This window comes from Rattus norvegicus, chromosome 16 (assembly GCF_021556685.1).
Source record: "Rattus norvegicus strain SHRSP/BbbUtx chromosome 16, alternate assembly SHRSP_T2T, whole genome shotgun sequence".
NCBI lineage: Eukaryota > Metazoa > Chordata > Mammalia > Rodentia > Muridae > Rattus > Rattus norvegicus.
The window spans coordinates 63,989,697-64,012,330 of record NC_141549.1 but is presented as its reverse complement, the minus strand read 5'-3'; the positions used below and the strand labels follow the sequence as shown (position 1 = coordinate 64,012,330).

Sequence of the window (22,634 nt, the reverse complement as noted above, 5' to 3'; positions counted from 1 at the left end):
CCCTACCTTCTTCTCCACCTTGGCCCCTCTCAGTTGCATACTTCTCTCCATACTGGAGCACAGCTTTCCCCTCCCCCCCCCAGTTAACCCTTTCTGGACACACCAGCAACAACTAGAGGTGTATTTTACAAATGTCAGAGTTTCTGCATTCAGTCAAGTCAGTGAGAGTGCTGCAGCGACAGCAAGTGTCTGGTGTCCCCCTCACTGTTATCTAAGATGGCTGAGGGGTCCTTTAACACCTTGTCCATGGATGCAAATGACCACATCCAACCATCATGTAAAGGACTGGGGAGGGAGTCTGCCCAAGACCTTTTCACTTCCACAAGTGCTAGGTTTGAACCGAGGAAATACACAGGACAGGCAGGTGCCTCTCTAGGATGCCCTTAAAGGCAGGAGAGTATAGCAGTAGACAAGCATGAGCCTCCCTGTGACAGGTCCCTGATGTGCTCTGTACTGCTCTGTGGAGGCCCCGATTTTGCTTCTTGTGACCTTCTATTTATTCCTTGTAGCAGCAAACAGAACCTTTCAGACAGTTCTGTCCTTGGATGACCTAAAGGCGCTTGCCTCACCTGCCAGCCACTGCTTTTCAGTTGTCTTCTCCCCTTGCCATCCCCATCCCCACCCCCATTTTATCACACAGAGCAGCTGAGTTTCTTTGCCACAGGCTGAGCCCCAATCAATCGGGACAGGATCTGTAATTGGTATCTGCCATTGCTGAGGTGTTCTGTGGTAGACAGATGAGCTGGAGTCCAGGGTGACTAACACTTTCCTCTTCTGCTTCTGTCCTCTAACTCAAGTGTTCATGCATCTCAGGACAGGGTAGTGGGCAGCCAGACCCAGCATGCTTTCCTGAATGGTGAGGGGTTTAGGCAGGCAAAGGAGATAAGGCCCGGAGAGTACTGGATGGGAAGGGGGTAGGGTAGAGGGTGCCTTTAGGAGCTGAGCTGAGAGAAAGTTACCCCAAGCACTTTGTCCAACCTCAAGCCAACTTGTCAGAATGGATTTGATGGATATTGGGGGGATTCTGGGTCACAACAGGGCTCCCACAGTGCAGGGGCAGGAAGTTTAATAATCAATAAGACTTGAAAGTTACTAGAATGACCTGGGGAACTTAGGCTCCAATTTCACCACTTAGCAAAGTCATTTGATAAAATTCATGAGCTTTTTTAGCTTTAACCAAGAACACAGGGAAGCATATTTAAACATTTTAAAGCAGGATTTGGGGGGCACGTGTCTGTAATCTCAGTTCTTGAAAGGCCAAGAAAGGTCTCAAGTTTATGGATCAACTGGGCTACCTTATGACTTCAAGATCAGCCTTGGTCCAAATGGTTAGAACGTATCTCAGAAAACCAAACCACACCTTGGAAAACTGCTAGGGAATAGAATGATTGCAAGCATAGTGCAAGGCTCTGGAATCGATCTTCCAGCTTTTCGAGTCTGCTTATCAATTTATAGTACCCCACTGGTGTGTTAAATATTATGAAAACCATCTTTGGCTGAAGATCTAAGTTGCCAACAAAAATATTTGCTTCTGGCATAGAAGAGGATTTTAAGCTTCCCCAAACTGTAGGAAATCAATCAAATAGAATAATCTCGATGTCTAGTTCACACAGCAGCAGCTTCTTTCTGTGCTGCAGCCATGAATATCAAGTAGCGTCTTCTTTTCTCTGTCCATTCCCCTCCAACTTCAGTCCTATTAAAAAAAGGCACTCGTGAGAAATGTAGGTTTCACCAATGAACATTAGGCCATGGTTTCTGAGCAGTCCTGTGGTCTGGCTGTGCTGGCCCCAGGGGTGTTATCTGCAGGTGTCGAGCATCATCATCCTCAGGAGCTATTCTAAGATTATCAGAGGCTATGTCCACAAGCCTTGGTACAGGGCGTTTGTGTCCTGGATTTTTCTTTTTCCACTTCCCAGAGGAAGCCCTCTGACCCTCTCCTTCTGGAATGCCTTTGTAGCCATCTCTTGGAGAATTTGCACAGCAAATATGCCTGCTGTTCGTTCCATGGTTTGAAGTCTTTGACTCCGTTTGTCCCTTTCCCTTTGACACTGGTGTTGACAGAAGAGCCCTTAATCTTTCTGCACAGCTAGGCATCATTGAATCCTCGGAGACATTTCTCTCATTCTTTCCGAAGCACAGACACTCAGTGATTGATAAACATAATTGGTGTCTCCCCAACCTCTAACAAATGTAATTTTCTGTTTATTCCAGTGAGTTAGCATTTATATGCAGGAACACCAAACTGCTGTTGATGATAAAATAAGCTTATATATGATTTCTCCAGTTACTTTCCAAGATCCAAGTTTAATTATTTAAAGGTTCTACTTGGTGTGAAATGCTCTCTGCTGAAGTTGATGTTTTCTTGTTAGCCATGTTCCAGTTTTGCATCTATAGTTACTGTTTCTCAGAACCCTGTTACTAGGTTAAATGGTTTCAAAATGTGGTTTAAGGTGTTTTAAAATATATGTTTCTCTCCTTCCCCTAAATTTCAATAGCTTTTAGTATAGTCCTACCACCATATAATCTTTGTATGTATTCAGTAGGATGGGTTCAATTTCATTAATTTCAGCTCAGTTTGATTGTAAAATGCAAAATTGCTTGCAATAGGCAGGCTTGTATTTGAAAATCTCTCTGTCTCTCTGTCTCTCTCTCACATGTGTGTGGGGGAAGAGGGAAGAGAAGGGGAATTTTTAACTAGTTGTATGTCCTCTGGGGGAATTCATAGGGGAAAAAAACCCTGAGGTGTAATCCCAAGACTAGGAACTATCCCCATGATTAAGTGATTATTACATTGCTATGCTGTGCATGAGGCCTCTAGCAGAAATCTGACAGTGTTAGCTGATGGTCACTGTATTCCTGGTTCTGATAAAGTTGTTTATTGTTGCTATGACAATAATAAAACCGTGCAAGCTTTGTTAGACTCAGGTCTCATAGCCACAAATCATAAATGCAAGTAATTGGAGTCCATCCAAGTAACTGACAATCCAATTTTAATGTAATGCAAAACGATTGCCAAGTGAAATCACAAATCATGAAGAAAAAAAAAATCCTGCACAAAAGAGGTTTTGGAGAAACTGCTCAATGAATGCAGAAATCTATCAATGTTATCAGTGTTTGCTAGAATCAAATAAAATTAGCTATGTGTATTTCTTGGCAAAAGAATGTATGCCAGTGGAGTTCCAAAGAACTGCCATTAAAATGTGCCAGGTCTCACTCTAGCTTGCAGTAGACCCCAGACCCATGTGAGCTTTAGTTCCAGAAACCAATTCTCCCAGGAGCCAACAATGTCCAGATTAATTATGTTCAAAGTTTTGAGCTAAGAGAACAAAGAGGCTATAAAAGGCTAAGGATAACTGCAAGTCTTTCTGGGCTGGTGATGACATCAGTGCTGTTCGTGCCTTCTCCTTTTTCATTGTTTTTATTGAGATAAAACTCACCTTGTATATTTTGAGTAAAAAGTATATACTTTCGTGAGTTTAGTATATTCTCAATATTGTACAAACATGATCACAAGCTCAGCCTCTTATCACCTCATGCCTTTTAATGTGAGCACACTTCTGGAAGGGCAATTTCAATTAACATTAGATTTCTAACGTTAATATTATTTGTTTTCAGAGTTTTTTTTACTGATGCAAGGAATTTTTAAACAGTTTTTTCCATTTTAAATAAAAGTTTTATTTCATGCAATGTATTTCAATCATGTTTTTTTTCTTTCCCAACTCCTAGACTCTTTCCTCCTTCTTACCTACCCAACTTTATTTTTTCTCTCTTACACACACACACACACACACACACACACACACACACACACACACACACACACAGAGAGAGAGAGAGAGAGAAATGTAAATAAGAAATATCCAAGTTAATAAAGATGGAGAAAAAAAAAGAAAACCAATCAAACAAAAAAAGACAAAAAAATGCCCCCCCAAAACAAAAGAAACAAAAGTCCATAAAAAAAATCGGTCTGTGTTAGCCAACTGCTCCTGGGCAGAAGGACTACTCTGGGGTGTGGGTGCCACACCCAGTGACACTCCCTAGAAGAAAACCTATCCCCCTCTTTGCCAGTGGGCACCAATTGTAGATAACTTCTTGCTAACCTATGTTCACTTTCAGCGCTGAGACACTGTCTGGTTTGAACTCAGCTGGCCTTTTGTGTGCTGCCCCAGTGTGTGTTCATATGTGCACCAGACCTGTGGTGTCAGGAGGACACTGTTTCCTTGGTGTCATTTATACCCTTTGGGTCTTACGGTCTTTTCCCCTCCTCTTTCACATAGGCCCCTAAACCTTGAGGGGAGGGGTTTGATGACAGCATCCCATTTAGGGCTGAGCGCTCCAGGCCTCTCTCCTGCTGTATGCATCCCACTTAGGGCTGAGTGCTCCTGGCCTCTCTCTTACTGTATGCATCCCACTTAGGGCTGAGTGCTCCTGGCCTCTCTCTTGCTGTATGCATCCTACTTAGGGCTGAGTGCTCCTGGCCTCTCTCTTACTGTATGCATCCCACTTAGGGCTGAGTGCTCCAGCCCTCTCACTTGCTGTGTGCATCCCACTTAGGGCTGAGTGCTCCTGGCCTCTCACTTGCTGTGTGCATCCCACTTAGGGCTGAGTGCTCCAGCCCTCTCTCTTGCCGTACATAGTCCAGTTGTGCAGCTCTTTGTTAATTCCCGTCCACTACAAAGAGAAGCTTCTCTGCTGACAATCTGTAGCATAGTGAGATGTCATTAGGAGCCATTTTGTCGCTGTGCTTCTTTAGCAGAATAGGAGTAGGTTGTCCCTAGGCTCCTGACCTCTAGTCTCAGGTTCTTGGCCACTTTAGCAGTATGAGGTATGGTTTCTGTGACATTGGTTACTCCTATAACATTTGCATTGATGCCAACACCATTAAATCTTTTTAAAAATTCATTTTATATCCCGATATCAGCTGTGCCTCTCCTCCCAGTACCCCCTCGTGCAGACCTCACCCCATTCCTCCCTCCCCTTCTCCTTTGAAAAGGGAGAGCCCCCCTCTAGGCATCACTCCCCACCCCCACTCTCTTGCCCCCAGTACATCAGGTCACAGCAGAAGTAGGCACATCCTCTCTCACTGAGATGAGACAAGGCAATCTATTTATTGGAACCAGCTAAAGATTAAGAGAGAGCCCTTGTTCCTGTTATTGGGGACTAAGCTTCTCATCTGCTACATATGTGCACAGGGCCTAGGTCCTCTCGTGCTCACTCTTTGGTTGGTGATGCAGGACCCCCCAAGGGTCCAGGTTAGTTGACTCTGCTGGTCTTCCTGTGAAGTCCCTCAAGCTTTCTCACAATTCTTCCAGAAGACTCCCCAAGCTCCATCTAATGTTTGGCTGTGGGTCTCTGCGTATCTTTCCATTGTCTGCTGGATGGAGCTTCTCAAAGGACAATTATGTAGGTTCCTATCTGCAAGCTTAAGAGAGTATCATTAATAGTGTCAGGGATTGGTTCTTACCCATGGGATGGGTCTCAATTTGGGGCAGCCATTGGTTGGCCATTCCCTCAGTCTTTGCCCTATCCCTGTCCCTGCACATCTTGTTTGTTGGGTCAAAAGTTTTGTAGGTGGGTTGCTGTCCTTATCCTCCATTGGGAGTCCCGCCTGGCTATGGTAAGTGGCTATGGGGCCCATATCCCCCATGCTAGGAATCTCAGCTAACGTGACCCCCAGAAACCCCCTGGGTCCTACCCTCATCCCAGATATCTGGCACATCCTAGAAATTACCCCCCACTCCGATTTTTCTTTTCTCTCACTTGCTCTCCCTTTATCTGATCCCCCCAGCCCCACCCCTCTTTCATTCAGTTCCCTTCTTTCATCTACTTTGAAGAAAGCCTTTCAAAATTCTGAATCACTCAGACATCTGTCCTTGGATTTCTGGTCCTTACAAACTGAATGTGATGGCCAGGCGTGGTGATACACAAATGTTAAGTAAGCACTCAGGATGTAGAGATGAGAGGACCAGGAGTTCAGATCCGTATTAGCTACATAATGAACAGTGCCAAGGACAGCCTGGGCTTCATGAAAGAACCAAATAAAAGAAGAGAGGAAAGAGAAGAGAAAGAAGATATGTAGCCTACCTACTCCTTCCTTCCTGACTTTCTTTGTTCACCTCCCTTCTCCTCCTCCTCCTCTTCCTCTTCCTCCTCCTCCTCCTCCTTCTTCCCCCTTTTCTTCCCCCTGGTCCTCCCTTCCCACTCTACCTCTTGCTCAATCTATAATCCAGGATGGTCTTAAAACCACCATCCCCCAGTATCTGTCTCCTGAAAGATCTGTGATTTTTACACTGCTACTTCACAGAATACTGAGTGACAGACTAAGAGGGGAACTATGCCATGCTGGCCTGAGGGAAGAAAGCTTGTCTGACATACAAGGAAGAGAATTTGGGCAGGCAGATATACTAGCATACAGTTCTGACCTTAACCAGGCAGCCTGACATCCATTTAGTAAGGTCCTGTATTTGTCATCATGATGCCTTGTTGCCTCTATTTCTTTCTTTTTTTTTTATTAATCATTTTATTCATTTCCAGTTCAAATGATATCCCCCTTCCTGGTTTCCCCTCCACAAATCCCCCATCCCATCCTTCTTCCACTTTGCCTCTATGAGGGTGCTCCTCCACCCACCCACTCCTACCTCATCACTCTAGCATCCCCCTATGCTGTGGCATCAAGCCTCCACAGGACCAAGGGCCTCCCCTCCCATTGATGCCCAATAAGGCCATTCTCTGCTACATATGTAGTTGGAGCCATGGATCCCTCCATGTGTATTCTTTGGTTGGTGGTTTAGTCCCTGGGAGCTCTGGGGGGGTCTGGTTGGTTGATATCGTTGCTCTTCCTATGGGGTTGCAAACCCCTTCAGCTCCTTCAGTCCTTCCCCAGCTCTTCCATTGGGATCCCTGGGCTCAGTCCGATGGTTGGTTGAGAGTATCTGCATCTGTATTAGTCAGGTGCTGGCAGATCCTCTCAGGGGACAGCCATACCAGGCTTCTGCCAGCAAGTGCTTCTTGGTTTCAGCAATAATGCCAGGGTTTGGTGGCTGTATGTATATGGGTTAGATCCCCAGGGGAGGCAGTCTCTGGATGGTCTTTCCTTCAGTCTCTGCTCCATTTTTTGTTCTTGTCTTTTCTTTAGACAGGAACAATTCTGGGTTAAAATTTTTAAGATGGCTGGGTGGCCCCATCCCTCAACTGGGGGCCGTGCCTATCCACTGGAGGAGGTCTGTACAGGTTCTACCTCCCCTGTGTTGGGCATTTTGACTAACATCATCCCTGTTGGGTCCTGGGAGCCTCTCGCTTCCCTGGCTTCTGGGATTATGGATATTTGTGTGTATATGTTCAGGTGAGGGCAAGTGTCAGTAAAGGGCAAATGAAGTCCTTGAATCTTCCTGGAGCTAAAGTTGCAGACAGTAACTTGATCCCCAAAAAGAGCAGTCCACACTCTTGGCCATGGGGGTCACCACAAGCACCCAACCACTTCTTCCTCTAATCTAGATCATTCTTAGTTTAACTAAGAATAAATCTTATAAAAGCCATCACAGAAGCCAGCGCGGAGAGTCCTCTCTGGCCCACTCCCTGTTAGAGATCCCTATTCACCACAGGGACGGGAGAAGGCTGATGTCCAAATTTCTTAGAGAGACTTTTAAATGTTCAGTTTTGGTTGCATTTTATTGAAAGAAGTAATTTTTTTAAAAAATAATACTACATTTAAAAGATAACAAATCCTTTTAAGTTGAGTAGTGGATCAAAAAGAAAGAGTTTGGAAACATTAAATCAGTTGCTGAGATCTTCACCCTTATTTACCCTTTGAGAAAGGGAGTGCTCGCCGAGGCTTTACTGAGACACTTCCTCAGACCCTCCGTTTAGGGTTGTTGAAATCCTTCTACAGTGTTTTCTCTTGGCACCAAATGTGTTTACATAACTTGAACCTCCAGTCTGTTCAGCTCTTGTTAAAACTCGCCATGCTTTGCTAGTTCCCAGTAAAATAGGGCATTTTTTAAAAGAGTTTGGACAGCTAGAATTAAGCTGCTTTTGACGAACTGTTAGCCTGATCCCATCAATTTCTTGTCCTCTAGTCAACAAATTACTGAGGGTAGAGTTAATTTTCATTTTTCTTTTCTTTTTTTTTCCCCCCGGGAATACAGGCAAAAAGCCAACAGGAAAAAAAATGTGTTTAGTGATCCAGGGTTCTGACTGTCTCAGATTTGCAGTAGCTTTTAGATGGTACCTGCGGGAAGAGACCAGATGCTGTTCAGCTACTAACATCAACAGTTAGGAGCCTGGGGAGCTTGTCTCTGGCTTCATCAGATTTAAATGTAGCACACATGCATTTGGCTAATTGGCATGAAGGGTAGACAGCAGATTCACAGACTCGCTGGACTTTACAGAGCTAAGTAATCATAATCAAGAGAAGCTCTGGGGTTCTCAGAATCAGGTGTGCCAAAACCAAAGTGTTTGCAAGACTGGCCTCTTCCTGCCATGTGCTTTCCTTTCTGTTTCTGTGGCTCTTCTAAACCATCCTTTTGCAGTGGTCTCACTTCAAGAAAAATCTTGCTTATAGTCAGAACTATTTCAAATCTAAAGAAAAATCTAGGATAATAGGACATATACCTGTTTATATAGCACCGAATGAAGCAAATGTTCAAGTTTAGATTCCGGTCCTTTAATTTTAATTTTTATTTCTTTTTTCTTTTTTCTTTTTTTTGGAGCTGGGGACCGAACCCAGGGCCTTGCGCTTGCTAGGCAAGCACTCTACCACTGAGCTAAATCCCCAACCCCTTAATTTTTATTTTTAATTATGTGTGTGGGAGGCTTGTGTGCATGTGAGTGCATTGTCTGTGGAAGCCAGAGGCATCAGGTCTTCTGGAGCTGGGGCTACAGGTCGTCGTGAGCTGCCAGACTTGGGTGCTTTTCAGAATCGAACTCATGTTCTTAACCAGTGAGACATTTTTCCCAGTCCCTGGACTCTATGCTGTTTTGAAAGGAAGAAAGAAAGAAGACAACTTTATGCAAAGTCAAGGCTCTAACTCTGAATTGGATGCAACTTACAGTCCTACATACCCTTGGATGGGGCCCTGTCCCTGAGACACATACACTTTGAAATGTTTCTGATCAATAGAGGGCAGCTAGGACAATGATGGGGCACCAGTCTTTCGATTAGTTTACATTGTATAGCAAAGGTTAAGACGTTTTCTACGTATAATTAAAGTCTCTGGTCAGTGGAGTTTAAATTTACCAAGCAGAATGTTGGTAAATTTATGCTGATGGTGACTAAGGTAATAAGGGAGCCTTATTAAGCCAGGTCTGGGGACCAGTGTGGACCAAGACAGATTGCCTTCCTTCACAGCAAGCTGGCAAAACAAGATGCCAGAATTCTACAGCTCTGAGGAATTGCATCCCACCAACACCCTGAGGATGGTTGGAAGTGCTTCCTTCCCAACGGAACATTCAAGTAAGAACACAACGGTTTTAGCCTACGTGAGTGAGCCTGGTCAGAGCAGCCAGCTCGCTACCCTTCAGAAGCTGAGAGAATATGTGTTAGCCCCATCTAATTCCCCTCTCTCCTGCCCTACAGGAAGCCACGAGAATCGATAGTCAGCCTTGGAAAAAAGAAACCCAAAATAATAAGACGTTATTTCACATCCATTAAGCTGACAAAGCCTAAAACATCCAATGGCCCAGACCGTGGAAAGAAATGGATAAAGAGATTTTAGAGAAGCTTGTTATATTTATGTGATCTGGAGGTTTCTCTTCTGATATGTTTCTAGACTCTCATTTCCTACATATGCTTCAAAGTATACTATCCCCGAAGAAGAGTTGATGTGTTTTAAATATTTGACACAAACAGGGCACTTCTATAACTTTATTTTTTTGAAAAAAAAATGAGCATTTATTTCTCTCAATTCTGGAAGAAACAAACCCCAGATGAAGGTGATGGTAGGCATCTCCTCTGCTGAGCGTCCTTTCTGGTCCTTAAAGGAAGATGGCAGCTGTGTGCTTACATTATGTTATCGAGATCTCTTCAGTGCTCTGGGAACTGTACCAGGACTCACTCTTGGCAAGTTTTCTCCCACAGAGCTACACCTCTAGACATTTTGTTATTATGTTTAGGTTGGTCTTGAACTTGCAACCCTTCTGTCTTAACCTTCCAGGCTCAGCTAAGACTTAATTTCTTAATGTGCATAGGTTACTCTTTTTCATTTTTGGATCAGAGTCTTACTCTGTTGTTCAGGCTGCCAGACACTTGCTAGTTATCCCAGGCCTACCTCAAATAATTGATCCTCCTGCCTCAGCCTTCAGAGTACTAGCATTACCGGACTTTTGAAATTTTTTTTAACTCAGTAAAATATTCAATTGTATTACAACACCAGCCTTTGTTTTCTAAAACTTGCATGGAAATGACACATCTGTATCCATCTTGGAGGTCAGGTTTTCTTGAGTGTCGCATTGGTTACTTTTCTGTTGTTGTGATGAAACATCATGGCTGAGAGAACTGAGAGAAGGAAGGGGGTTATTTGGACTTAGGATTCCATGGCATGATTTGCCTTTACAGGGGGCAAAGAGGAACCATGGCGAATAGGTTCCACAAGGCTCTGGTCCAGCTGGGAATGCCAGAAGTGTTACGACTCTCAGAAGAGAAAAGAAGAGGTTTGGGCTTGTGCAGGATGGGTAGCTGAGGTCTTAGGTCCCTTGGCAGCTACCAAGACAGCCACGGTGCCAGTGGTTGGGGGAGGGGTAGTGGTGGTGGCAGTGCTGTGAGACTAGCAAGCCAGGTGGGTCCAAGGTCCAGCAATGAATGCCTCAGGAGACAGAATTCTTCCCCCAGTGTTACAGCTCAGTAAAAACAGTCACTCTCATACAATCTTCCTCCAAGAAATAGCTTGTACGAGTTATCCCGTGTGGACAGGGACTGTATAAATGCTGAGGAATGGCCTGACATCATGGTGTTTCCTTTTGGCTCAATGTGAGATGTTAGTGATGCTCCATTTGCATGGGGAAGGACACCAGGTGTTTTCCCTACTTGAATGACTGCCCGTGGTCTTCTCAGTTGGGTGTCATGATTATGTGTTCCAGAACAGGTACAGAAATGGGTAGGGTAGGGTTCGACTCCTGCTGATCTCTGAGATTCCCAGGGTCTGAGCTCACGCAACTTTACCACGTCTTCAGTCTGGTGGTATGGTCCACTTGCCCCACAATTCCAGGGGGATAAAAGTCCATCAGCATCAAGACTGGGAAGTGTGGCACAGGAAGTCTTAGTGGCAAGAACAGTTCACACCTTGAACTGCCAGCAGGGAACAGAAGGAGTCAACTCCAAATGTTGGAAACTATTCCAGAGTCATACATCTTCCATCAAGGTCACACCTCCTAACCCTCCCCAACAGTGCCATCAACTGGAAACTAAGAATTCAAATGCCCAAGATGATGGAAGACGTCTAGTTCCAACCATCACAGGTATATGCTCAGAAGTGAAAACTCCTTGGACGCACAAGCGTTACAAAATGTCTTTCCAAGATGGCTGTGCTGACGTCAGTTCCAATGCCCCATAAGAAACTTCTTAATGTGATAGTATTTAGGATCAGCGGGCATTTAATTTTTGACATTTTAATGGGGTGCAAAGGGCATTTTATTATTTCAAATTACATTCTCCTTTATGCTCTTAAGTCGGAGCATCATTTTCTATGCGCCCACTTTCCTGCGGGGTGGTTAAGAATTCCCTTACTGACTGTGGCACCTGGTCATATACTCTGCTTTTCAAGTTCCACCTGTCACCTACACTACAGTACACTCACTTATTATGAGAATATGTTTAGCCTGAACCTTAGTTCTCACCTGAAAAACATGGCTTCCACCGTTTAGGTCGCCGATAAATGAAGTGGTACATATGAAAGTCTCTACTTTATTACATATTAAAGTATAGGTGGTTGGTTAACTGGAAATTGTTCCCATCCTTAAAAACTTGAGTCTCTAGGAATCAGGAAGAAGATAAAAGAGTGGGTTTTGTGGTTGGCCTGAGGGCTTACTGAATCTCGACACTACCGTTTGTTAACCATATGATCCTGGACAAGTGCTTTGAGAAATCTCAGCTCTCCCTCTCTCCTTTGTAAAGTAGATCACATTACTTCTATAGAACCACTTAGAGCAAGAGGTTCTCAAACAGTGGGTCATGATCCCTTTAGGGGTGGACCAGCCCTTTCACAGGGGTCTCCAAAGACCATCGGAAAACACAGATGTTGAAATTAGAATTCATGGCAGTCTGCATTTTGGTGTATCCCGGGCACCCTGGTGCTGGCACAGGGTACTACCCAGGCGGGTATGGAGAGGCTCCTGGGGGGGGGGCTGCATTCCTTGGACAAACTCAGGATCCACTATGTTGTTACTTCGCTGCTGTGGCTGGACAGGATGGACAAATTGATGCTGACCAGTTGCAGAGATGTCTGACACAGTCTGGCATTGAGGGAGGATGCAAACCTTTTAACCTGGAGACTTGTCTTATGGTTTCAATGTTGGATAAACATATGTCTGGCACGATGGGGTTCAATGAATTCAAAGAGCTCTGGGCTGTGCTGAATGGCTGGAGACAACACTTCATCAATTTCAATAGTGATAGGAGTGGAACAGTGGATCACCAGGAACTGCAGAAGGCCCTAACCACTATGGGATTCAGGTTGAGGCCCCAAACGGTGATTTCAGTTGCAAAGCTTGCAACAGCAGTGGGAAGACCGCCTTTGGTGACTACATTGCCTACTGCGTCCAACTGAGGGCTCTCACAGCTTTCGAAGACAGGATTCTGGTCAACAAAAAGTTGTGAATTTCTCATATGATGACTTCATCCAGTGTGTCATGACCGTTTAACTCAAGAGGAAACTGTCTGAATATATTTAACATCCCAGCTGGAGCCCGCCCTTGCTTCCTCCTGCCTTCAGTGTTGTGTGCAGACTCCATTGACAGACACTCCTTGACAACCGTTGAGCGGGATTATGACTTTATATAGAACCGAAGCCTCACTTTTAATTTTGATAATAAATTCCTTTGAAGTTTAATAATCTAAAAACAAGTCTGTAATACCAGTCAGAGCCTCCTGAACTATTATCAATTATGCCTTATATTCCTGCTAGCCCTCTTTTTATAAAAATGCAAAATGCTTAACACATATTATATATTTTCTTGTGATATATGAAATCTTATCATCAGACTTCGCTGATATCATTTCTTCCCCTGAGGAACATAGTTAAAAGTGACTTAGATCCCCAGTGGTGCGAAACAAACCAATGAACCTGGCAATCCACATACGAGAAGGTATAATGTTAGGACTTACTGGTTGAAAGCCTTCTGAGTAGACAGAGATAATGAACGGTTACTGTCTGCCTCTTAAAAACTACAGATCATTTGAGTGGCAAATACTGTCACCAAGTTCTTCTTTATCATCCACCCCAACCTTTGGTTCACCATACTTAAAAGTCTTGTATACTATAAGTTTAAAATTGTCAGAAAAAGACTAAAGGGAAATAAGACTATATTAACTTTATTTTTGACTAATGAGATTTCAGATGACTTTAATTTCCTTTATATATTTATGTATTACCCAAACTTTTAATAATGTGTATGTTTTCACTTTAAAACCAGATGTTGGGGAGGAGAGACAGCTCAGCAGACAAGAGCATGTACTGCTCTTGCAGAGGACTTAAGTTCCCAGCATACATGTTGGCTGACTTACTACTGCCTCAGGCCCCCCCATGGGCACCTGCAGATACTCCAGTAGAAATATATATGCATGCACAGAATTTAAAAGTAATAAAAATAAGTTAAACCAACCATATTCCATTTTAAAAATTGTTGACATTCATCTTTGAATGCCATTGGTTCATGATTTTAGACATTCACAAGAAAGGGACTGAAACGAACGTCTCAGTTAATGATCTGACTTCAACTACTGGGAGTAGGTAGGGTTTTCCTTTCTTTCCACTAAATTTCCAAGTATTCTCTAATAGCTTATTAACACTTACACACACACACACACACACACACACACACACACACACACACACACACAGAGGAATTTTTTTTCCAAATGTTTAAATCATCAGTTTGCTGGCAATGCCTTGCTATTTATTGCTATGTATGTGGCTTGGACATTTTATGTAATGACAAGACACTCAGTGTCCCTATCTTTGAAAAGAAGAGACTATCTACCCTTGAGGTAGTTATGAGTATGCAAAAGTATGCCGATATAAAACGTATCCCCAGTGTTTGGTTCTGATACCTTGACAGCTAACAGTGGCTAGCAGTCTTCTCTGGCTAGCAATGTATCTGTCTGTTTTTGGCACAATGTGAACATCACCGTTCAAGTGAGCGATTACTTAGCAACTGGTGAAATAAACATTTCATAGGCATCTTCAGCCTCATTTCACAAATATATGTTCCAATAGTGTTTATATATAAAATATATCCATAGATAAAAAAACAAAATAAATTATGATTCATGACAGTAGCAAATTTACGACTATAAAGTAGCAAGGAAATAATTTTGTGGTTGGGTCGCCACAACGTGAGGAACGGTCTTAAGGGGTTGCAGCATTGGGAAGTTTGAGATCCACTGCCGTAGAGGCAGGAAGCACTGATGAGCCTGAGCCAGTGCCTTTCACTGGAAAGCAATGGCAGCTTTGTCGTCGTCATCATCATGACTAGGGCAATAAGAATTGGAGTTGGATAAACATAAGCGTATGAGACTGGGTGGATAGATACCTTGGTTGGAAAGTCCTTACTGCTGGACTTGAGATCCTCGGAGCACAGTAAAAAGTCACTCATGGCGGTTCCCCAGATCTGGGAGGCAGAGACAGGCAGACAGGCTCACCGGGCAGACAGCCTATCCTAATCGGCTAGTTCCAGATTCAGTGAAAAACTCTTGTCTAAAAAAACAATACGAAGCCAGCAGTGGTGGCACATGCCTTTAATCCCAGCCCTCAGGAGGCAGAGGCAGGGGGATCTCTATGAGTGTGGGGCTAGCCTGGTCTCCAGGGCAGCCAAGGGCACACAGAGAAACCCTGTCTTGGAAAAAACAAAAGAAAACCAAGCCAAACCAAACCAAGAAAATCAACTGAGGAGGATAACAACTGAGGATGTTCTTTGACATCCACACATATGTGCGCACACAGGGGCCTGCACATGCTTGTGCCACACACACACACACACACACACACACACACACACACACACACCAAACATGAGATAGTCTCTGCAGAAGATGTCTCAGCTGCTAATAGAAAACAAGGAAGAAAGATTGTATATAAGCAACAATTGAAGTAGACTGAAAATATTCCTCACAGAGAACATGCCACTTACATGTAGCTTAACATGACATGTAGGTTGGCATGACAGAAGCAGTCAGAGTGAAGTGGAAGGAAATTTTTCAAAAGAAACAAGAAGTGGGAGTATTTAGGAAACAACAAATACCAACCCTGAAGTCTGAGAATCTTAGTTAGCTGGGTAGAAGTGGGTAAGGGGAGATGGAGGACGAAGGGGAGGACGGAGAGACGAGGGGATTCGGGAGGGGGGCTGTGTGTGACAGCAGGAGCTGTTGTGGCTAAGCTGGGAAGCTCATGACTATGGCAAGAAAAGCTGGATTGTTGGAGGCTTAAAGGGTGTTGTTGTCCCCCCCCCCCATGGATGATATCCCACATTCTCATGAGGACCCTGCTGTCTACCAGAGGCTTCCATGGGCCGAGAAATAATGCATCATGAGGTGGGAGCTGTGGTGGGACAGTGACTGATCAAGGGAAGGTGCCCAGTGGGTACAATAGCAGAAGCAGGTGCTGGGTCTCTGGCGCTCTAGCAGGAAGCCTGAAGCTGCTTAATTATAGGCACTTCAGAGATCAACAACACATGGGGGCTTGCTTGTTCATTTTTCTTTTGGATGGAAAAATTAGGACCTTAAATTGTAGAAAGGTAAGGAAGTATGTATCCTTTGCTCATACATGACCATTTCGTATGCACTGGGTAATAGTTCCACACCATCTATAAAATAATTAAGTGGGATATGTTTCTTTCAGGGGTGTTTGGACAGACTATGCATCTTGTATTTTCCTTTTTGAATGTAAGACTTAAAACATAGATGGTCTTTAAAACATAGGATTCAATGGTACCTAAATACTGTGGAACTATACTTATTTATATTTATTGGGTTTTATGTATGAAGTCTTTTCTCCTACATGATCTCTGACTTTTAAGGATGTTTCGAAGCTGGTGAGATGGGTAGCGGTACTTGTTGCCAAGTCTGACAACCTAAGTTCAGTACCTGGACCCACATAGTTTAAGGAGAGAACGGATTCGCCAACACTGTCCATGGCCCTCCCACCAATACACAAGTTAAGTAATTTTCTTTTAATGTAGAAAAATAAAAACAGTGTTCCGGCATTATAAGACTGCTTTCTTACCAGTGGAATATTCTAAAATTCCTTTCTGTTTACAAGAGGACTGAAATAAAAAAAAATTAGGCATGACTACAGGTTTATGATCCAAATTATGAGCTTATGCTTCAAGTTGTTCCTGTTTTTTTTTTTTTTTTTTTTTTTTTTTTTTGTTCTTTTTTTTTTTTTCCGGAGCTGGGGACCGAACCCAGGGCCTTGCGCTTCCTAGGTAAGCACTCTACCACTGAGCTAAATCCCCAGCCCTGTTCCTGTTTTTTAAGTATGTGCTAGGCTTCTGCATGACATGATTTCTCTTAGACAGAAAGGGGTGAACAACTCTGTTAGCAAAATGAGAAAAGAACTATGCTTGAAGACAATTCCATCTCGAGTTCTCCATCCTGTCCTACTTAGAAGACTCCATCCCTAAAGGAAAAACAGAAGACTGCTCCCTGAACCTCACTATATGGATGTCCTGGGTCTAAAATGACTCTTCAGTGTTGAATCCCAGGACTCGAATCCCAGGGCGCCAAGGCAGGAGCTGAAGGGGCTTTTGAGAGACTGGTGGTACCTTTCCCTGATTTTCGAGCAGGTGTCTGGAAGCTTCTGGAAAGATGGTTGTAATAGCAGTTGTGCTCGCTGCCATGCGTTGTTTCTGAGTGTGTGGCTTAAGCATTTCAACCTCTCTCATCTTAATCTTATTAGTAGAAAACAGGAAGTGCTTTGCGAAACAAAGTTGCCATTATGCAAGTTTCTTTAGGTGAGACTTTAAAACTGAAACTGAATAGTGATCAATTAGAACACTCCCCTTTTCAAGTCCAAAAGGTCGACCTGAAAAGTGTCAAACTGGGAGCCAATAGCTGGTTATTTTTAAGACTTGCTTTTCTATAGGACAGAGCTAAGGGGAGAGCATAGCGGTATGCCAGAGAACCTCAACCCCCACATGTGCAAAGCGTCTTGTTCCTTCACCCCCCACCTAGAGCATGTAAATGGGGGTGCCATTGTCCACATTTTACATTAGGTTTACTCTTGGCAGTGGGCATCCTTTGGGTTTTGATGTGTATCCACTCATCATAGCATCAGTAATAGCTTTTCGGTCTTAAAAATGTGCACTGCCTATTCATCGCCCTCCTCCCGTCTCCTAGCAACTGCCAATCATTCTGCTTTCTCCGTATATGCGTATGTTTGCTTTTGCCCTTTTCAGGGTGCCACACAGTAGGAATCATCCTTTTCTCGGCGTCTTCTTGACACTGTGTTAAAGACCTTCCATGTCCTTCCGTGACATGGCACCTGCTTTCTTTTCGGCATATCTGTACGTACTTTCATTCGCCTTCTAAAGGCCATCTCGGTTGCTTGCAAGTATTGGCAATTATGAACAAAGCCCGTGTGTATGCGTGTGCGCATGCGTGTGCGCGTGTATAGGTTTGGTCTTTACCTTAAGCAATGACTCGACCTTCCTCAGGCTGCATCCCTTTAACAGTTGCTCATGTTTGGTGACCTCCAGAAATAAAATTATTTCATTGACACTTCCTAACTGTAATTTTGCTACTTTTGCAAATTGTAAATATTTTGGGAGATAGAGGTTTACCAAAGGGATCCTAATCCACAGGTTGAGAACACTGCTGCCTTTGGGTAGGTACTGCAGAACGCGATTGCCAGCTCATATGCGAGTGCCTTCAGTTCTGTAGCTTCTAGATAATCTCTCACCATGGCTGTAGCCAGTCATCCCCTGTAGCACTGATGGCAGGCCCCTACTTCTCCATCTCCTGTGTCCCTGGTACCTGTGTTCTGAAATTCGTGCATTCTGACAGGTATCTAGTGGAGATGGCTAGTTTTTATTTCTCTTAATAGACCCTTCAGCTACTGTTTTAAAAATTAATGTCAAAAAGCTCTTACCCCTATCTTACACCGATGATATGAGTCTCTGAGAAGTTAATCAACTCCCAAATGTTAATCAACCTTATGACAGTTCTGGTGACAGAGAGGCATCCTGTGACGCCGTCCTCTGTACTTGTCTTTCAAAGTGTGATTCACAAATGACACTCAAACGCTTCTTAAAAATCAGGCTGCTTCCACCTTTATTGATGAATTGACTGAAGCATCTTTAGAATATTTCTATTAGTTTGCTTAAAAAATTTTCCCAAGTATCTGCTCCAGATGGCAATTAGAGACCAGAACGTGAGACATTAAGCATTTTCAGGATACAACACTGTCTCTAATAACACTTTCTTCTAGATAACATGGCCAACCTTTTCCTTCCTAATACCATCTAATTAACCAAGATGAGAGCTGCCAGTAGGAAAATTCCTATTTTCTCTTTAGAATCGAAGCTGTTTTTATATAGACTTTGGCACCTGCAAAACCCGTACAGCAACAGCCCACTGGAGTAAGCAATTTGGCCCTGTTGGTAAATAAAACATATACACTTCTAATCAGTTTCATTTAAAATTAAACACAGCTTATATTCCAAGCACATTAAAGGCCTTGCCTTGGCAGGGCAGCGTCTCTAGCTGAATCACTGGAAGTTTATGACGCAGCTCCAGGTGGCACCAAGTAAACATCACCACACAGACACTTCTTCCTGTTCTCTCGCTTTGTGTGTTACTTCGTTTCCTTTGGTTGATCCAAATTCCAAGAAGTCAATCGAGTGGAGGACTGGGCTCCAAAGATTACCATGTGACCTTGTCATCGCCTGAGACAAGTAGAAGTGAACCATTTGATAATATCCCATTGAAAAAAAGATGACAAAATGTTTTCTTAGATTAGCCCCTCTCTCTCTCTCTCTCTCTCTCTCTCTCTCTCTCTCTCTCTCCCTCCCTCCCTCTCCCCCCTCCTCTCTCTCCCCCTCCCTCCCTCTCCCCCTCCTCTCTCTCCCCCTCCCTCCCTTTCCCCCACCTCTCTCTCCCCCTCCATCCCTCTCCCCCCTCCTCTCTCTCCCCCTCCCCCCTCCTCTCTCTCTCTCTCCCCCTCCCTCCCTCTCCCCCCTCCTCTCTCTCTCCCCCTCCCTCCCTCTCCCCCCTCCTCTCTCTCCCGCCCCCTCCATCCCTCTCCCCCCTCCATCCCTCTCCCCCCTCCTCTCTTTCCCCCTCCATCCCTCTCCCCCCTCCTCTCTCTCCTCCTCCCCCCTCCTCTCTCTCTCTCCCCCTCCCTCCCTTCTCCCCCCCCATGTGTGTGATCAAACACTCTTCATACCAAGCCCTTAAAGCTAAGGGAGAGGCTCGTTTCTTTTACAACCCACCAGCCCTCCCCTAGTCTCTGGTCGTTGGCCACCAGAGGCAAACGAAGAGTTGGCAGAGAAGCCAATGACAGATGGGCTGTTAATAAGCTCTCCTAGAACACGACTTGGCTGTGCGTGGACCCTGTTCTTCGTTTCTCTGCTGCTTATTTTGATGGAAGCCATTGGGACTGAACTGAGACTGAAACTGGCCTCTGATCAAGCAACACATGGACTGCAAGCAGCCACTCTGCCTTCAAGACTGGAGAGTCTTGCCTCCCACCTTCCTTCCTCTTGGAGTAGTGGATAAGAACAAAGTGCTAAATCTCTATTGTGAGGACCTCACTCTCACCCTCCAAGTGACTAAGAAAGCTCTTTGGGACTAATGAATTTATTGCTTTGGATAAAAATGTTCTCTATAGAGTCCCCTTGAAGGGGCACTCTGGATTGGGTTTGTATTTGAAGTGTGATAAGCCACTTCTAAGGAAATGACACCTAACTATTTTTGAATGCTGTTTTGGGTTAGTGACTCTGCCTATCCTTAGGTCCATCCTTAGGTCCATCCTTAGGTCCTTTCGCTCGCTCGCTGACCCCCACAGGGTGTCTTCTCTTCTGCCCAATGGCCTGCACTGATGGTCCACTCTTACTGTCTGCTGCAGGCCATCTTCCTGGTAGCCTCCCAGCCACTGCTCTGGCCCTCCTCCGTGCCCTCATCCTGTGGGAATGCAGAGTGGCCTGGGAGGCTAAACTTCAAGGCTTCATTTTTGCAGGATGGTCATGGACTGCTTCTTGCTTGGTAGTGTGCAGCTGCCTGGAAGGTGCCTTTCTCCAAGACCTAAATAATCAACACCAGAGTCCAAGTCTTAAATAATCAACACCAGAGTCCGTGAATTCCATGTGCTGGCTGTGCACCTGTCTGACCAACTCATTCTCTTACTCCCTGTCCTTTATTGAATTGCCTCAGGAATGGCAAGGGGGTGTTTCCTGGTCTCTTGCTCTATAGGCTTTGTATGCAAAACTCTATGGTTCAACCAACCAAACTGAAGAAAAAAACACCCAATAGATGGATTTAGCTAACACCTCTCTCTCTCTCTCTCTCTCTCTCTCTCTCTCTCTCTCTCTCTCTCTCTCTCTGTGTGTGTGTGTGTGTGTGTGTGTGTGAAAAGCTTTGCCAGAAAGGCTTTTGTTTTGCTTCATTTAAACCATATTTCTAATGTTTCTCAAAGTTCTAAATGTTTTGCTTCGTTGAAACTAAATTATGTTTCAAGCCAAACCATAATTTAAATGACAGAAGCTAAGTATTTGTCATTTTGTTGTTAATTTTTCTTTGTGTTCCTTTTTATAGAAAGCTTAATCTTCTTCCCTCGGGCAGATGGAAGCCTTGAGTGTTCTCAGATCAAGGCTGCGTCTTTGTAAAGTCAAAAGTAAAAATAAAAAACACCCCCCAATATTAATGTCCAACTATTCTATCCATTTTATGTGCACGCTGCCCCATCTGCATAGCAAATTAGCAAAAAAAAGCATAATTTTGAATATGTGTACTTTTTAATGCTGTTCTGTATAGAAGGAATTAAAGCTGTATTTAACAGATGTCAACTGTTTGCCTAGCTCTAGGTCTACATTCTTGCCTCCATTTGGCAGTGTCTCTGGGGGAGAACTTACAAATGAAGAGCCAGCCATGTTGGCAGAAAGGAGTTGTCTGTGGCATTGGCCACAGTTTATATCATGTGCACACTCTTGAATGTTAGAGAACAGAGCAGAGTAGAAATACACACAGCTCCCATCATGCACATGCCGGAGCTCATCCTGGCTCCCGGGGGTCCTGGGAAATCCTGAACAAGAAGCTGCCACTCAGTGAGAAGATCCCACACACCTGACTGCTTAATTAAGAAGAAAAACAGATGCCATCAATGGCTGTATTACATAGGAGCTGGCTGGAGGCCCTTTCTCTGGTTTCTTGATATTATCTAGGAAGCTCATAAACCATACCACAACCAGTTTCTGTTATTCTAGTTTCTGAGTTCACACTCTCTACCCAGCCTCCATAGCGTGGCACTCAGAGCAGGGGAAAATGCCATTTGGTTTGCGTTCAGACAACTTCAAGCTTAATGGGGCTTTATCTTGATGACTAAATAGCTCGAGCCTGCTGCATCAAAGCTGAGAAGCACCTTCCCATGTCCCCAGCCATAGGATTTGACTCTAACTGTATTCCACTTCTCTTGTTAGGTTCACTGGATCTTGATAAGGAGTGGGACCAAATGAGCAAATCTGATGGAAGAGGGAGCCTCCACCTTTGGGTACCACGGGGATGGTTTCATTAGTTATTAATGCATCCTGCTTATAACCCAAGACTGCCAAAGCCCAGACTGGGAAAGGAGACTCATAGTGCAGCCCTGAGGCCACTCAGGGGAGTCAAGAGCATGGAGACTCAGTCAATGAAGAGAGATAGATAAATCTATAAGGGCAGCAAAAGCTTTTAGTGCGGGACCTCAGTGTGGTAAGGAAAGAAACCTTGTACACAGTGGGTGGCCTAAGCAATCTAGGTAACTTCAAGTGGAAAAATTGAAGGACGCAAATAGATATCAGGGGTTTCTTAGTATTTGAGAGGGGAGAACCTAAACTAAATAAGCTTAGCGGCAGTTCCGGGCTGTAGTTATCATCAGAACGTGCACATAAGGCTGTCAGTTACACTCCCATCCCTCGGCATCGGCGGGGCACTTGTTTCAAGGTTCTTGCTGGTCAGACTACAAAAACCCAGAGGTACAAGTTTCTTATAAACAATGGCACAGGATTTGGATATAATAATCCCCACACATCTTCCCAAAGATGATATTATTTATTTGACAACTTCATACACATATATCTTGATGATTTTTATTCCCTCCCCATCCCCCTTCCACACCCAAATCGTTCCCTCTAGAACTCTTTTTCCCCAACACATTCCCATTCTCTCCTTTGCTCCCAATCTGGTGCCCATTCTTGCACTCACTTACTGAGTTTAGTTTGGATTGCTTGCACGT

General features: G+C 44.2%; 1 protein-coding gene and 1 pseudogene; one reads left to right on the top strand and one right to left on the bottom strand.

The window, feature by feature from the left end:
* The window catches only part of Erich1 (glutamate-rich 1), a gene marked incomplete at its 5' end in the record, with an annotated part of 52,793,804 nt that overhangs the window by 19,652,033 nt on the left and 33,119,137 nt on the right, over positions 1 to 22,634 (bottom strand).
* On the top strand, positions 12,246 to 12,852 carry Sri-ps1 (sorcin, pseudogene 1; annotated as a pseudogene).